This window comes from Liolophura sinensis, chromosome 7 (assembly GCF_032854445.1).
Source record: "Liolophura sinensis isolate JHLJ2023 chromosome 7, CUHK_Ljap_v2, whole genome shotgun sequence".
Classification (NCBI taxonomy): domain Eukaryota; kingdom Metazoa; phylum Mollusca; class Polyplacophora; order Chitonida; family Chitonidae; genus Liolophura; species Liolophura sinensis.
Genome location: NC_088301.1, coordinates 14504219 through 14522047, shown reverse-complemented (window position 1 = coordinate 14522047; position 17829 = coordinate 14504219).

Here is a 17829-nt window from a genome sequence, read left to right as displayed (position 1 = left end):
AGGGGTCTTTATTGTTGAGTACTCCGGATAAGGTTTGTGATGAGAACAGAGACAGAGGCAGATGCAAGGAAAACGTTGTTATTCTAAAACTAGTGAATTTTCTCTATGGGATCTCTTTCGTGTACTAAGTTAAGTTCTCTGCGAACGCAAGGGAGAAACTATGACGTTTACAGCAATTTTCCTGACAATATTGAGTTCTTGGACAAAAAAATTCCTAACTATTGAGTTCTTGGCAAAAAAGCATGTGTGACCATGGAGTTCTCGGCAAAACAAATCCCCCATGCTAAGGCTACTTCATTGTGATTAATGCGCTGAAAATTATAACGTTTTCCCTCACTATGATAATCGCCAGTTCCTCGTGAAGATAGTGGATATTGCCAGAAAGCCGTGACGACTGTGTGTTATCTGGCAAATGATCACACGTAACCGGTGAAATCGAGCATCTCAGTTAGGGTTTTACTCTAGCTGATAATGTTAATAGTTAAGTGGTATCAACTTCAAACGCTCCATGGCATAACAGCTTCAGGAGAACTAGTTTTTAAAAGTGAGGTCATGTATTAAAGGTTGCTGGTCTAGAATTCCTAGACGGTGACCAGCGTTATGGTGGCATTGACCAAGCTGGCTTTGACGTTTGTTTGTTTTTTGTTTTTTTCGTATTTATTACATGAGAGTTGCGTTTATCCACGTATCATCATTTGATGCTTTTCGCCAATGTCTGAATTATGTAGAATAAAGTGTCTGTTGAAAAAACGATTCTATATAAATAAAAACATTATGATTTGCGTTCTACGTCAAACGTTCCCTACCGGCCCGGAAAGCACAGTTGGTAGAGCGTCCGAGCGGTAGATCCAGGATCAGCTCTGGATCGAGTCACAGCTAAGACCTTAAAAGAGGAAGTTGTAACTTCCTCGCTTGGCGTTCAGCATGAAGGGGATAGTGCAACGACTGGTTGACCGTATCAGTATAAATGCTCGGGCAGCTTACTTGCCTTCGGTAAAGCGTCTCCTAGCACTCACTCACTCACTCACTCACTCAAACGCCTTCACTGTAATTCTATAAAACTTTGTGATATCTACAACACTCTTGTTGGCAAATATGGACAGAGCGTTCAGGATCTCTGGGAATATCAGCCCTAGTTGTATCGAAGTCCGCTTAGAGCACGAGACTGAGGGCTGTATATGATTGTGACATGAACGAGATGTTTTTATGAACAGTTGCAATCAAAGCTTAACTTAACGACCCAAGAACCTTTCACCAATGTGGTCGCTACTATTTCAAGTCCAACCCATGTTAGCTCCTTCTCCGGACGTACGTGGGAAGGTGTTGCAGAAACCTGCGGATGGCCGTGGGTTTTGACGGACTCCGCCCGGTTTCCTCTTACCATAACGCTATTCACCGTCGTATAAATGAAATGTGCGAGCACGTTCAGGTTCATAGGTAGAAAGGTAAAAACAGCATCTTTTTGTTTAAACACCAGAACTGCATGCGCGTAAATGAAGTATAAACACTACAGGCGTGCTTGCCTTCCGTAAGTCGTCTCAGTGAAGCAGCACTAGATAAAAGAGCGGTGGAAATCCGTTCTGCAACAAGGGGTACATTACATGCACCCTAAGGATTCCTTCGTTGTCACATGACTGAAAAATTGTTGAGCACGACGTTAAACCACAAGCACTCACTCACTCAGACGTTCCCTAGGTCCAGTGTGTCTATGCGTTTCTTCCTAACTGCCTATTTAACTGTCTATGGCAATCATCATTCACTCAGCAAACATTATGCTCACGTAAACATTACATGGTTGCAAACTTTCTAAAGCAATCCCTAATAATTGAAAACGCTATGACGATTTTACGCCGTTTCACGCTTTGTATGGTTGTACTATCGTTCTGAAAAATTCTCTAGTACACTTATTAGCCCCTGATGTACATGTTTAGTGTATGTCGAACGGAGAAGACAAATACGTCACTATATATGTTAAACGCAGACATGAGCCGTTGATAGACATCAAATGCACAGCGGAAGGATCCAATGGCAGAGTATTCAGGATGATCCTCGGAATTTTAATTTCCTGGGATATGGAGCTAGCAGTTGACGGTCTCTCAATATTGACATTTCCCCGGAACCCGCAATTCGAAGGAGGCCCGAAGAAAGCGGAGCACTAAAGTACCTCGGGGACTTCTCTCTGGCCGCCTCCCCTGTGTTGGAAATTGATCGGAGACACTTCACGGAGCAACTAAACGTGTTAAGTGGAATCCCGCCAATATTTACTGGTTTAGCCGCTGGTCAGTGAGCGAGTGGAAACCCTTCTGTTCCTGGCGAACCTAGCCTGGGTCAAGATAGATACAAGTGCAAGGAACACTTATTGAGGGTTTATCCTTCGGATTAGAAAAGGCCATGCGAGAAAAAAAACCAAGATGTCCGCTGGGCGGAATTTGGCCTAGCTTAATTCATTGGAACTTAAAGCATTCCCAGTGCCTGCTTCATGTCTCTCTTACACCCAGGCAAAAGAAAAGCGAAATTTTAAGCCTAAATCCATATGGCAGCATCAAACTGTTGATACACCATAATGTGAACTCGTGCAAAAAGGTGTGAAACAACATATTTTTAAGTATTGTTTGATAAAACAAAATCTCCGTCCCAGCCAGGCATTATTTGCATACATTTACGGATAAGGGAAGAAAACACTGAAGTAACAGTGAATTGGGGATCATAGTTGTCGTCTTTGGATATGGTAACTGCATGCGGGGTTAAATATCCGATACATAAAGCCTGTAATAAGCATACATGCCGTTGCTGACCATAGATTGCATCTGATATATACATTTTCTCAAGCTAATGACTCCTCGTCGTCATATGACGAAAACACGACGTATAATAAATATTGATTAAAAAAATTATGATAACTGCATGATTTTCACACAGATTGATATCTCGATAAAAATTTACATATTTTATATAAGAAGGGTTTTGGCGAATTAACACTCATGGTAATTGACAGATAGCAACATTTTACGAGAGTATCCAAGATATCTGTGAAATGGACGATGACTCAGTGAGCAAACATTGATTGATGAAGATATTTATACATTATACATGTGATATAGTTTATGTATGTAATGTGGTCTTCTGACATACCGCTCTTCAGCTGAAGAAGTTAGAATTGTTTCTGTGTTGAACCAGCATGTTTAATATTCATATCGGGATAAGTGGACCGGATTGGTGATCCATCACAAGGATGACTTTCAACCTCCACGTTCGCGTGCTCGACCACTGATAGGTTTTGCTTGTATCTATGCTTAATCACTGGTCAGCAGAAAATGACCAGGGCACAAGAGTAGAATATCAATCAGACGGTCAGACATAGCATCAATCATAAGAACTTCTAAGGGCTGAAAGTGCTAGATTCTTCCCCTGTCGACGAAATCTTTTGGGATTCACTAAATGTTGGACTATCTCCTACATGATGAAAATCATTATTGTTAAGGCGATTTTGTCTGTCGATGAACTTAAAATCCTCGAATTCTTGAGCATAGTAACACTGCAGATATGAAGCTGCAACCTAGTTATTTTAGAGGAAAAAACATAAAACACCATTTTAACTTTGAGTGAATGATTACTTCGATATTCGATTACCCTATTTTTTCTCAGGACTTTAGCGAAGTATGACATTTTTGTACCACTCGTAAAGCATGAAGCAGGGTTCCCAGTAGATTATCGATTCCGCTGATTTATTCAGAGTTGTTGGCTGACTGATTATTTCACATGTTGAAATGAGAAGATTCTGGCAGTTCGACTGAACTGACAGCATATTACCAGTATATTTAATATTAAAGACGATGCCACGTAGAACGACTCTACTCCCGTCTGGTCGTAGTCACCCATTGCCAGACAGTCCGACCAAATCTGGCATCAAACAGGTGACAGACCACGCTAATCCATGGCATGGAACACATCTACCACCACGCTGAATGGAACTCGCAGCTCTCGGACCCATGGGAGTTGCTGAGACCGTATCAGGGACATTAGCTGTTGTACAGACGAGAAGATTCCAGACCTGGCGAGGGTCTGTCCGCGTGTGAGCGAGAACGTACCGATCAGGCTGTATTGATCTATTCCCGCGGCCCGTCTGTCCGGGGCCTCTCCCACATCCGAGTAAATGTCTGCCTATACCATGTCCGGGATCAGAGAAGAGAGGTTTGGCCCTAGTCGTGTTTATTCTATTGGCCCGACCTGGTCAGTACATGGACACAGCCCGGATGTCGATAAGGCCACCATCCATATTACTGTATAGGTAAATAACCCCAGTGTAACACCGGCGACACTCATCGACGACCAGAAGGTCCTGATTTAACCAAAGAAATTAGGCTATGGCCAGACAAGTCCAAGCAATTCGGGATTCCAAAGCAACCGACTCTACTGACTTGAATTAGCCTATACCATTAATACGATTCTCACGAAATCCGAGCTAACACTTGTGTGGCCCAAGGATACCTGTTGAAGAGCGTTGGTTTACGACATGTAGACATAACAGATTTTTTAACTCATAAACCAGACGGTCTTCATATAAGTAAAAAAAAATGCTAATGCACGGCGTTTAACACTTATAAGCCATTCAATTTATAGTTTCATTTCCCGTGTTTGACCGAGACTAGGAATAATCAGACACAACTGGTGATATTAGATGTAAGCTTTCCTGACATTTCTATATTTCAGAATAATTTCCTTTTCGATTTAACATATGCATTAATACCCAGAGCGTAAACAATTCATGGTTAAAGTGTCGTGTAAGCGCAGCATAAAATCCCAAATGGCGACGCGACGCATTCTTGAAAACGATGTAATATAACTTGGAAACCAAGCACAAGGTTAGTTTCATCGCCTGTAATAGATCTATGGTGAACAATTCTTGAAAACTAAGGAAACATTTAGTTCAAACCTCGTTGTTAATGGTTTGCATGTTGATATCCGAGTCCTGCTCAGTTTAATGTGTTGCATGTATCGTTTTCTTAACGAAGCAGATGTCAGGTAACAGGTAATAGATCTTCTCTAACGTTTTCGAGTCAAGCAAACATCAGTTCTCAGGTACTGATGTAATAAGGGTCCGGTATACGCCGCTCTTTATATCGCCTCAGTCAGTCTGAGTATCATGTCATGCTGTAATAATTGTACGTCTTCTCTGTCGTTCTTTAAATCAAGCAAATGCTGAGTCCTATGTCTTAGTATAATAGGTATTGTGTGTCGTTCTTTAAATCAAGCAAACGCTGAGTTCCATGTGTAATAGATCTTGTGTGTCGCTCTTTGAATCAAGCAAACGTTGAGTCCCAAGTCCTCATATAAATGGCCTTGTGGGTGTTACACTTTAAATCAAGAAAAACGTTGAGGGTCATATCCTAACTTTTAGTTTAGGTTTCTGTATCATATTTTAAATCAAGCAAACGTTGAGCCTCAGGTCCTAATGTATAAAGATGTTTCCTGAATGGTTGTGTAAAACAGAGGTTGGGCAGATGGTCCCAAGTGATATTGTTTGATTGCAGGTGCTTTGACCTTGAAGAGATATCCACCTGCCTGAACGTCCATTCCTGACGATGCCATGTATACATGTGTGCCTGCAAGCAAGCAGAATGCTCTTGTTCTGTCTGTTAATGAAAGGCTCGCAAATCGTGGTATGGAGTACATTATCTATGATATATCATGCAAAACCAGACGGCACACAACAGATATAAACACCGTCCATGTCATGATGGATCACTGTGTATTTGTTCACAAATCCGTGTGCGCACTGTACGTACTGCACTGTACAGTGTTATCCCACTAGCACATGACTGCTTCTTCCCGATACGACAATACAGTATACGTATAGATCATAAAAACCAACAGAATATTGAAGCAATTTACATAAACAGTTAGAACAAAACCCTAACTGAGGTATATTGACAGGAGGCCAGACCTCACCTGTTACATGTGACCATTTTTCAACTATCATATTATTGTCGCTGCTATAATTTCACTCTCTATGCAGTTATCCTTTATATTAAAACAGCAGAAATAAGGATACACTACAATACGACTAAAATAATACGCGCTAAGCCTGTGGGGAAACTTCTTTTCAGCTATATACGCAAATAACATAACGCTCTGATTGTGGTGAATCCTCATTTAATTTGAAAGGCCTTCTGAAAGTCCAGCAGGGGATTCACAAGAAAGGATGAGTACCTTGTGGGAAATGGAGCATTGCACTTACAGTGACCCACAGGTCACATAAACAGTTGTCTGAGTGGCCGCAGGGATATGTTCTCAAATTCCAGCTGTCTGTCCACATGACAGAATCCGTTCTCTTGAGACTATCATAGGCCCTCGGCCGACATGATGTCCTTTGCGCGTGTGACACACGCCATTACCGTCCACAAGAATTGATGGAGTTTGTATAATTCATCAGGTGACGTCCACACGTATCACGTGACCCGCTGAGCCAATTATCTGCGAAATCGACGCCCAAAGTGAAATTACCTGACCCTAAATCTCAAATTCGTGCTGCAATTTTGCCCAGTTAATTTGCTTGACAGTGAAATGGCTCGTTAGCGCAAAAAAAGTCGATTTAAGCAAGAAAGTCCAGACACACAAGCTGGCTGATATACAGGTTAATGAGCGAAAAAAGGCACTTTGCGGTTAACCTAAGGCTAAGACATTTTCCATTTATATTTCAGAATTGCCAATGGTAATTATTAGACTTTGACATGTGTTCTAGCGAGCTGATTGATTATGGTAAATAAGCTACTTATATTGTCTATGGATATGTCCTTCCTACACGTTACACGTGACAAGAACCCGCAAACCATCACGACGGTCTGTCAATACTTGATGGATTAGCCAGAAAACTCATAGCAAGATTTACAGTAATGTGATAGGTATGCAGCCAGATGGCGTTACAGAAATGCCTAAAACCTAAATAAGATCCACCTTCAGTGTTCTTTGTACTTCTCTTAAAAGGCCACAGAAGCCATTGTGATTTAGGTAAGGCTCATACTCTGTTTAAATAACCTATTTCATGCAACAACCGCGTTAACCTTCCAACCTGATTAATTTGACCAAGTGATCTCATAGGGTGATAAGGTTAAATGGATTTACACGTTTGAATTTTAATGTTTGGATTTATAAAGCATATAGTCGGTGTTCAGCCACTCTAGCTTCAAAAAGCGTTTAAGTATTTTGAATACAGCCATTCATGTTGGAATAGCTCTTATATAAGCTTATATTAAATTACACTCGTAATGTTTTTTACTTGTAGATGGAATGAAAGAAGATGTGATATCAGAAGGCCACCGACAGTATATGCCATAAAACCCACCTTAGAATTCAAACAGTTAAATGCATTTCTTTTCATTTTTAAAAGTCCTTTTAAACGTTTCATTTGTTCTCAAATGTACCTGTAATTCACCAGTTTCAACAATACCTGGGCCAATCAGTAGCTCTAGTCTAATGTCTTTCCTCCAACCAATTCCATTCAAACAGCTGACACAAACTATGAAACACCATGAGTTGTGATTCAATGAAATACCGAGCGGAGGGAACGGAAATATGCTCACTGGTGATGTGCACAACTCACAGCTGCTGATAAAAACGAGCTACGCCTTCATTTCTGGCCTTAGGCAGTGGCTTTGTAGATTTTCAGCACACATTGTTCTTGTGATCTTTGTGACGGTTCGTGTGACGGTTTGTGCCTTCTTATATCAAGAACTCATATCTTTCACCAATGTGACATTCAATTCTGTGCGTCACACGTGACAACGTACGTCAGTAAACTGCCAAAGTTCTGTGGTTCTTCCCAGAGTAATCACACAGGAAATTAGCCGCCATGGTGTCGGTAAAAAACTATTCCTTGGCGTAAAACAATCAGATACATGAATGAATTAATGATGATGACAATGTTCAATTTAAAATACTTCGCACCAGGCAATATCAAGACACTTTTCAGCCTGTGACCAGTTTTGATATTTCATGATTAAGCATTATAGACTATCCACATTGCATATAATCTCACCAAAACTAACAATATCAAGAGTTACACATCAGGTCACGTGTTCAAGCTAGTAACATCTTTAATTTTGGTTACAGCTAATGTCCTTAACACGCTAGGTTCCGGTGATGCGTTATACTACAAGCAGCCGCTTTGTCACAGCTGAGAGTTCTATAATTCACAAGATGCCTGTGAAATACGGCTGGAGTGTAAAACATTGATGAAGTGACAGTCTCATAAATTACACTAACACTCAGCGTTGGGAGCTTAGATGAGTTAAAAAAAGGCGGGAAATAGAGATAACTCAAGCACTGTTTTCATGCGATCTGTCAACGGTTGCTCTGTATCGCGGACAGAGCGGCTGAGTTGGCCTTGGATTTTCCCCGCATCACTCCTGTAATGTAATGTTGGAAACAACACAAGAACAAAGTCGTTAATGTGACAATATAACCGGGTTATTCCGCAAAACACCGAACTCATCTTCCAAACAAATGCTCTTCTTTACGAGGAAAAACAAGCCGTTAGTGTCAAGGCGCTATAGGGGTGCACTGCTGGTGTTCAGCGAAACAAAAAATAGGCAAACAAACCTCCAACAAAATAGCTATTTAATACAAGTTTGATGTATGAGAGAATAGCTTACTGTATTGAAAACGTCCATCTTGTTCTCCTTAATCTTATTAACTTGGTGCTTCCTTCAACCATGCACGCAAGTAGCCTGAGTCTGTCGGGGTGACAGAGGAATTAAAGGCTAGTCTTTCAATCGCACACCCCAGATACCGGTTCAATCCCTGCCTTGGACAGGCAATTTGTGCATTCCACCGCTCTCACTGTTCGTGAGGTCTTGGTGACAATAAGCGGTTGAAGACATTGTCTAACGTTCGATGAAGATCCCTATGCCTTCACACGTGGGAAAGTTCGTCATTAATTTGACCAGAACTGGATATAATGGATATAATTCTATTGCATTGTGGGTATTAACAGTAGATCAAAGACCGCCACCATTAGACTTTTCGGAATTTTTTTCCATCATATTTAGGAAAATTTTCAAAATTTTTTACTTTTCTAAAAATTGATTTAACACGAACTTTACCGATTAAGTGGAAAAACGGCCACAACTGTCGTTGATGTTTGGGCTTAAATACCTTCCTTATAGAGTGTGCCTATTTAACACGCAAATCGGTATCCATCAGGGTTTTAATCGAGCAAACTTATTGATGGAAACCTTTAAAAACGTGGGTAATGTCGGAAAAGACGTGCAAAACGCCCCTATTTTGTGATTTGTTTAGCTATGTCTTTGTTTCAGTTTGTCGATTTTTAGGTCAGTGACGTTGAAGTCTTCCGCCCTATATGCTCGAATTATTCTCATGGCAAACTCATGTATGTCGAGTGACTTATATGTCGTACTGATCATGCACGCTATTATAGAAATGCGGCTAACAGGGACAAATTTAAAGGTCAAATCTATCTATACATTAACAAATTAATCTATAAACACACCGTACAAGCTGTATATAAGAGCGCTGGATGTGACCTTCCCCACACCACGAGGATCGCAGTTAACAATCATCCTCTTGGACACAACCGGCGTGGTTGGACTAGCTGGTGCCCCCGGATACTGGGAGCGTTTATGCCATTAGCTAATTATAGTTATCATCCACGGCCTGATTATAACATACTGCGGTAAGTCCAGCGTGTGTAAGATGTCTTCCGCGATTATGTTGTCTATTGTCCGGCTTTTACGGACGAGACAGCCCGATATACAGATCCTGCAACCAACTGGGACAGCCTGGGTGAAGAGGGAAGATCGGGCGCAGACAGTCTAAGGAACTCTGCTCAGACATGGCGCAAAAAGGGCGAAATGATTAGTTTTGCATGTTTATAAAGTTTGATGTACAACCAGCACTGAAACTATTCTGTTTCAAGGCCAGACATATTCTGACTACTTTTCCGCGAAAAGTTGCTTACCTGAGAGCTTTACATTTTATTTTCACGATCAAAAGTTTAACCCATGTCGCAGCTAGATTCAAACGCCTCATTGCCCTATATACCATATCCATCATAACTGGCCCAATACAGCATGTAAAATGTAGAGGCTTAAATTAGCGATGGGTACTATTAAGTGTCTGTGGTGTTTTATAAGGTTTGTGAGCAACCAAAACTGTGACTACTACATTTGCAGGATCAGTTTGGCTTTTCGAAAATGTTGCTGATTAGGAAAACGTGATTGATGTCTTCCATCAGCATTTTGAATTCTCAAATGATTTCTCATGGTTTCTCAAACAAACCAAACTATCTCAGTTAAGTGGCAAGGTCGTTTACCGTTCACACCAACGAGATTAACTCCTTTTCGTCGTATTTCACATAAATATATGCAAATTGCATCAGGATCCAGATTGGGCGATGTTATATGGTCATTTGCTGGCCATTTTCTCTGTGTTATGGCGCATTAGGCAAATAAGCAGCCATGATGACGAGCTTTTCTTGACACACTTGACCTTGACATCGGTATTTAACACCAAAATGATTCGATCCCAGTGCTGTTTCTCTTGTTGGTGATGATGTCAAATAGTCCATGGGGGATTATTAAAGTAAAGAATACTATTTCCTTTTGTTAATAAATATTTGCCTCTTTGACATTGCACAGCTGAACCAAATGATCTGTAATAAAAGCTTGTTTTATGATATTACTACAAAACCTGTCTTATCTAAAGTCAGTAACATTTATGGTATCTAAACAGTCAGAATAATAAAATAGACACAATCATAAAATATCGTAAATACAATAAGAGTGACATCCAATTATAAACTGTTATTACAAATTCTTAACTATTATAAATATATTTATAATCACAAAATTTATATATTCTTTTTGTTTTCTTGCTTGATATAAAATAACGGAATTCTATCCGTTGCCTTTATGAGTGAAAGAATTACAAATTTAATTTAATTACGTGCATTATGGCTTGAACCATTTGGCAAGTTCCCCATTTGGACTTACAATCCACTTATTTTCAACCAGCATTAATGAGAATGTGTTTATACCTTCGAGAAGATTGCTGTGTAAACCTTATATTTGAAAGTATCCCCCAAGGTACCAGTCGCCTGTCAGATCTATCTTGTCACGCTACACTGATGGGTATGGACTGGTGCTTTGTCAGTTCCGGTCCCACGAGTGACGGCTGGTGTCACAGTATCGAATCCTAATAAGCCATGCAGTTCTTGTAAAGGTCAAGGACAGGATTACCTCCAGAGGATTTTTACAGGAAATGTGACTGGAATGGTTCTGTTATTCTATTCCCCTCAGCATTTTGCCCAACAACCGTCACGAATAAGTGGACGGTAAGTGATTGTGGACTACAGATTCGCTATAGGTGACACAGGTTAAGCTATTATCAGAGCAATATCATGATACCTGCATCTTAATCTGGCAATATCAGAATATCTGCATCTTACTGGGATAATATCGTTACTTGTTCAACTTAAACTGGTAATATCAGTACTTATACAACTTAATGCAGCAATATATTAGTAGACGTCTAACGAAATGTGGTAATATCAGACCAGGTCCATTTAAATGTTGAAGTAAAAGTATACTTCTGCAGCACGTGGCAAAATCTGTACACACCAAGCTTCTTGCGGCGATGACTACAGTATACAAACAAAAACAACATGAATGTATGGTCAGCCTACTGCGTTAATAATAGATAGATAATTATTATTACCCAGATCCAGTTTGTTGTATCAGAATTCATGCAGCTGAGTTTAAATATCGCACTATTAACATACGACAAGTATAGGTTTTGCTGAATGTGGCAAAATCAGTAGAGGTTCTGGCCGCTACCTTGCTATCGTATATATTGATAAATTCCCCAGCTTCAGAGCTAAATTTGGATATTAGGAAGTTTGTAGGCTATTAGGTATAAGACCCTGGTATTTCCCATGAGTGATGCTGCCTTTCAATCTTTAACACGGACAACTAAACCCAAATTATTGGTAAAATAAGTCTGACCATAAAAATATTTATTTATTTATTTATTTATTTGATTGGCTTTTACGCCGTACTCAAGAATATTTCACTTATACAACGGTGGCCAGCTTTATGGTGGGAGGAAACCGGGCAGAGCCCGCGGGAAACCCACGACCATCCGCAGGCTGCTGGGAGACCTTCCCACTTACGGCATAAAAATATGCATCATGTAAATATAGGGATAGAACAAATTCCTGGTAGGTTGCCTAAGTCACAGGTGGTTCCAGTGATAAAAGCATTTGGTTATAAATTTATGGTTTTAGTACGCACTGTGGGATCTCGTTGAGTTAAGCCCTCTTGTGGCTATTTTTCCAACATATACATAATACATCTGAACTATCCTTGGAGAAATAAATAGGATTGCTTTCAGTTGATAGCAGCTATGTTTGGACTTCCAATTTCCTGCGTTGTAGAACTTTTCCTCACCAACAGATTGCAGACTAAAAGGTCTTAGGTCGTCTTAGACCTTAACCCCTGTTGGCCAATATTTCTTTACCGCTTTTGGATGCATGTTCTGTGTCCTTATAATAAACATTACAGACAGCTGTGGTGACGTTAGTACGCTTGAACTGGTCGATTTCCTCCACGTCACACTGTTCACTGACGTCATCGGTTATTGTGACAGCAATCCGATACGGTTACATCGTGCAACACCTACTGAAGGTGCGAAGTCCGGAGGATGGCGGATCGCATTTCCCGGATTCCTCAGTGTTTATTTGGACATACCCTTCCCATATGCCCCGCCATACAACTCGCTCAGCCTTCAAAGGACACATCTGGTCTGCCTGGATAAAGACAATGCCTACATATTACTTCTTGGGAAACAATCAATCTTTGGATGAAGTCTGTGTGTAATACGTAAATAGGGCAGCCACTGTTTACGTGACCGACTACTTCGCAGCCAGAGCTCTTCTATGTTCTGACGATCTCTCCAGGAAGTGATATTCATCAACGACTGGGCAATTAGTCGAGAAGAACGTGACCATAAGGCAAACCAACGTTATTACACTGCCATTTAAAGCCTATTGTCCAAATAACCTGGTGAGAGTACTCATCTCCAATGGCAAAACTGAAATCATTATTAGATAGGCGCTCGACTAGACGCAGTAGAGTCTAAAAAAGTGCACGGACACTAACTATATCTAGGTGCCCAGTGAACAAGTAAAAAGAGGGTAGGCCTATTAAACAAAAGTAAAGTATGTGTATAGAGAATTATTCGGGAATCTGTTCATAGAATAAGGCAAGTGAATAAATAAACAGAAAGTGGCTAACTGAATAAAACAATAGACCCCAGTTTTAGCTAGGAAATGTAATATGTCAGAGCGTGAAGAATTATTTAGAAACTGGTGCTTAAGACGCAGTACATGTAGTTAAAACGAGATTTTTGTATAGTTTTGCAGATTTGTGGTACTGGGAAGCCGAAGGATTTTATAATTACTTTGAAAAATGACAAATGAATAGGTGTTAAGTCATATTTGACACAATAGCCAGGAAATCATCCATAGGATAGGGTGATAATTTCAGATTGATTCAAAGAGAACTCCAAAGAATTTCTAACCAGGTTCTAGCAATAATACAATGCAGAGTATTGGTGTATGGTTCATGGAGTAAGCCGAATGGCCAAGAAACACAGGATGCGGTTTGCAGTAATGTAGGCAGAGTATTTGTGTATGGTCCATGGAGTAAGCCGAATGGCCAAGAAACGCAGGATGGGGTTTGCAGTAATGCAGGCAGGGTATTTGTGTATGGTCCGTGCAGTAAGCCGAATGGCCAAGAAACGCAGGATGGGGTTTGGAGTAATGCAGGCAGGGTATTTGTGTATGGTCCATGGAGTAAGCCGAATGGCCAAGAAACGCAGGATGGGGTTTGCAGTAATGCAGGCAGGGTATTTGTGTATGGTCCGTGCAGTAAGCCGAATGGCCAAGAAACGCAGGATGGGGTTTGGAGTAATTTAGGCAGGGTATTTGTGTATGGTCCATGGAGTAAGCCGAATGGCCAAGAAACGCAGCATGCGGTTTGCAGTAATGCAGGCAGGGTATTTGTGTATGGTCCATGGAGTAAAGCCGTATGGACAAGAAACGCAGGATGAGGTTTGGAGTATAGCAGGCAGAGTATTCGTGTATGGTCCATGGAGTAAAACAGTATCGCCAAGAAATGCAGGACGAATAAAGGATTATGGCTGAACGCCACATCGGCAATATTGCAACCGTATCGTGGTGAGCATATTGTGAGAAAGGTAAGATAATAATGGTCCTTCTATCAGGAAAATACAGAAAGGATTTTTTACGAACGGGTTTATGAAATAGGTCAGTTCCGAAATAACTAATTAGGAACCCTCTTTGAAATGAGTTAATACATACAAACCTAGTTACGAACTGGTTACAAGTAAAGCTTAGATAATTACGCAGAAATAGGTTTATAATAAAGCAACACACAAAGAGTTAGTTTATAGAAGATTAGCCAGAGAAAACTTATTGAATGAGGTAAAACAAAGATGACTATAGTTAGGAACAGGATACTGGCAGAGAGCTCCGCAAATCAGCTGTAAGGGAGACAGTGTAAAGTAGCGGAAAACCTAATATTTCATAAACAAAGATGTACAATGTACTTCGTAATTCTGATAAAACAATATTTTACGTGCCTTATTGTACCTTGTTACTGTATAGTATACGCCAGTTAATAAAATCATTCATTTGAAAATAATGTTTGTTTCATTGTTCTGAGAATTCCACACAGGTTTATTCCTGGCACCGTTATTTAAAGGGGATTCTAATGTGAAGTATATGTCAGATAAAAGCCCAAGAGAAATTATCTTTAAAATATAGCTTGATTTATCTTTTTACAATTTTTCCAAAATTGTAAAATGGATTTGAAATTTTATATTCTACAGCAGCCTTTTTCTGACCATATCGTGACCAGTGGCGTCACATTAGTTTTTTGCCACCACGCACTCAGGCCGCTAGATTTCATCATTCAGAATGTATATACAGGTATATCTACACAGATATATCTATGAATGCATTGGTCAAATGTACCTTGGGACGAATTATTCAAGCTAAAAATATAGATCTGACATCATTGGTACCTTCTTGGACACTACGGACCACTATAGAATCTAATGTTTTAAAACCATGTTACTAGGTCTGAAAAATTCTATAAAAAAAAATGAAATGGAACTATATTCCAGGACAGTGTTTAATGGTGTTTCATCTGATATACTAGTATACATGATTTTATTGTTTTCCTTGACATTAAACAGTTGTATGAGGGGAAAGAAAGCCAAGCCAAAGAACAGGGGTATCTTGCTCCAAGAATCCGTGCTCTTAAATACCGTTCACACGAAAAAAAAACCATAAATGAAAGAAAAATATTCCCTACTGTATGATTCGTAGACAACAACAAAAAATCTTCTATGGTTTGACAAGCCTAGTCACAGAAAACACTTATGTTCAAATGCAAAACAACAAAAATGTGTTAAATAAATGTGAAGTACACGCGTTTATGTAACAAAATAATAATAAAAAAATAATAATAAAACACAACCTTGTATTGAACCAAAATGAGGTAATTTGCTGAACACATCCAACACATCTTGTGATCAATTCTTTCAACACAGGATAGGGTTACTCAAATAGGGCGCGAGAATTTTGTTTGTGTTCATACAGTACTAGTGTTTTTGTATGTTTTAAGCCTCATTTTTGTTTCAACGATCTGCATGCTGTTTGAAGCCTAGTTCCCCGTTAACGGTTTGGATGGCGAGTTCCAAGTTGTATCAGATTATGTATTGTTGGCTCCACCGTTAGCCTGCTCCTATATGTTGTTATGTTTGGACCGATGTTTGAGTGCGTTTAATTAGATGTGAAAAGGTTGAGAGAGAGAGAGTGTGTGTTTTGTCTCAATCTTTCTGTTTTGCTTGAGTCCTGGCTTTCACGACCTACGTAATTTGATTGATTTCATTCCTTAACCAAACTAAATGTCCATTTTGTATGAACTGTGACACGGTATGGAACTAGTTATACGTTTACCTGCATGACAGTGATCACGCCTTCAACACTTTTTTTACCTTTATTATGAGATTTTCTCAATTTCTTTGCTTCAATAAAAGTGTGGGCTAAAATTGCATTAACGAATGGGTGTTATAACAACAGTACCGCTTTCTGTTTTTCCCTGTAATGTCTGAGAGAAATGTGTGTCTTTGTGTGAAAGGAGAACTGATGATCGGCAGAGGTATATACTATAAAGAAGCCTAATTAACTTTACGAAGGAACAATTCTCAAGAAACGAGCTGGCTGTCACTTTGCCCCTTTATAGACTTGTGTATAGATGAAAGAAATGGCTTTATAAAACAGAAACATTTTCAAAGGCAAATGCTATATTCCATGAGTGAGTGAGTGAGTGCTTGGGGTTTAACATCGTACTCAACAATTTTTCAGTCATATGACGACGAAGGAATCATTAGGGTGCATGTATGTGTAATGTGCCTCCTTGTTGCAGGACGGAATTCCACCGCTCTTTTATTTAGTGCTGCTTCACTGAGACGACTTACCGAAGGCAAGTAAGCGGCCCCGCCCGAGCCATTATACTGATACGGGTCAACCAGTCGTTGCACTATCCCCTTCAAGCTGAACGCCAAGCGAGGAAGTTACAACTTCCTCTTTTAAAGTCTTAGGTGTGACTCGATCAAGGATTGATCCTGGATCTACCGGTCCCGAAGCGGACGCTCTACCAACTGTGCTATATTCCATGAAGATCGAAGGCTTTAGTTCGGTCTGAAATATCGCTTATGCCAGGTTTTGGTAGTGACAACACATCTTTCGTTCAGGGGCAGTTTAAAAAAAATAATCCTAAGTAAAAATCGCCACGTGGTGTTGGTCTCTACGACATCGGGTGATCAAAAGCAGCTCAAGAAATATCTTAGCAGGTGCTTGGTTTCTACGGATTAGTTTCTACTGTGAATACTTAATAATGGGCGTAGCCACCATTTTGTTAACGAATGCAAGACAATGAGGTGGCCCCTTGGGATCACGTGATAAGGGTGATCTCACCTGTAAGGGAGCTGTTTGGTACCTGGCGAGGTCGATGTTGCCACATAATTAGGAGTAAAAAAAACTGTTCAAACCAAAAAAAAGCATTCGGTCATGGTATACCCGGAATTAAATTATTCTTTGTATATTTGACAAATCGGTTTGCAAAATTTATGAGAATATAGAGGAAATATAGGTACATTGCAATCATAGCCTGATAGAAACACGTCATTCGACAGGTATACTACACGTAGGCTTGCTGCGCATGAATTATCGGCTCTCCAAACACCAAACACTACGGGGGAAACACATAAATATATAAACTATAAAGTGACCAGTCAGTTCTTGCTCCACATAAGTGTGTGTTGAAGGTGCTGAAAATGCTGACAGTGCCATTTCACTCAACAGAGTGGATTATTTTTCTTCTTTTCTCGATCGGGTCAGTTTTTGTGATTCGAACCACAGGCTGCATCGCTGACTGAATGAATGATTACGGCTTGCCTTCAGGCGGTTACAGGTTAGTAAAAAAATACAAGCGTCGTATGAAAACTCATTGGCCTTGTCATTTCCATCACTAATTTCAAGCGTATATATTACATCTGGAATACACATATGTGTTATGTAACAGCTATCCCTAAGGACGCGATGTTTATCTAAAAAGCTCACGGGAGAATAAATTATTAGATATCGGCTGCTTTGACCGGCCTTACACAAGAAAGGAATATGCCATGAGCATGAAATTACTTGTAACGAAATAAATAAACCTC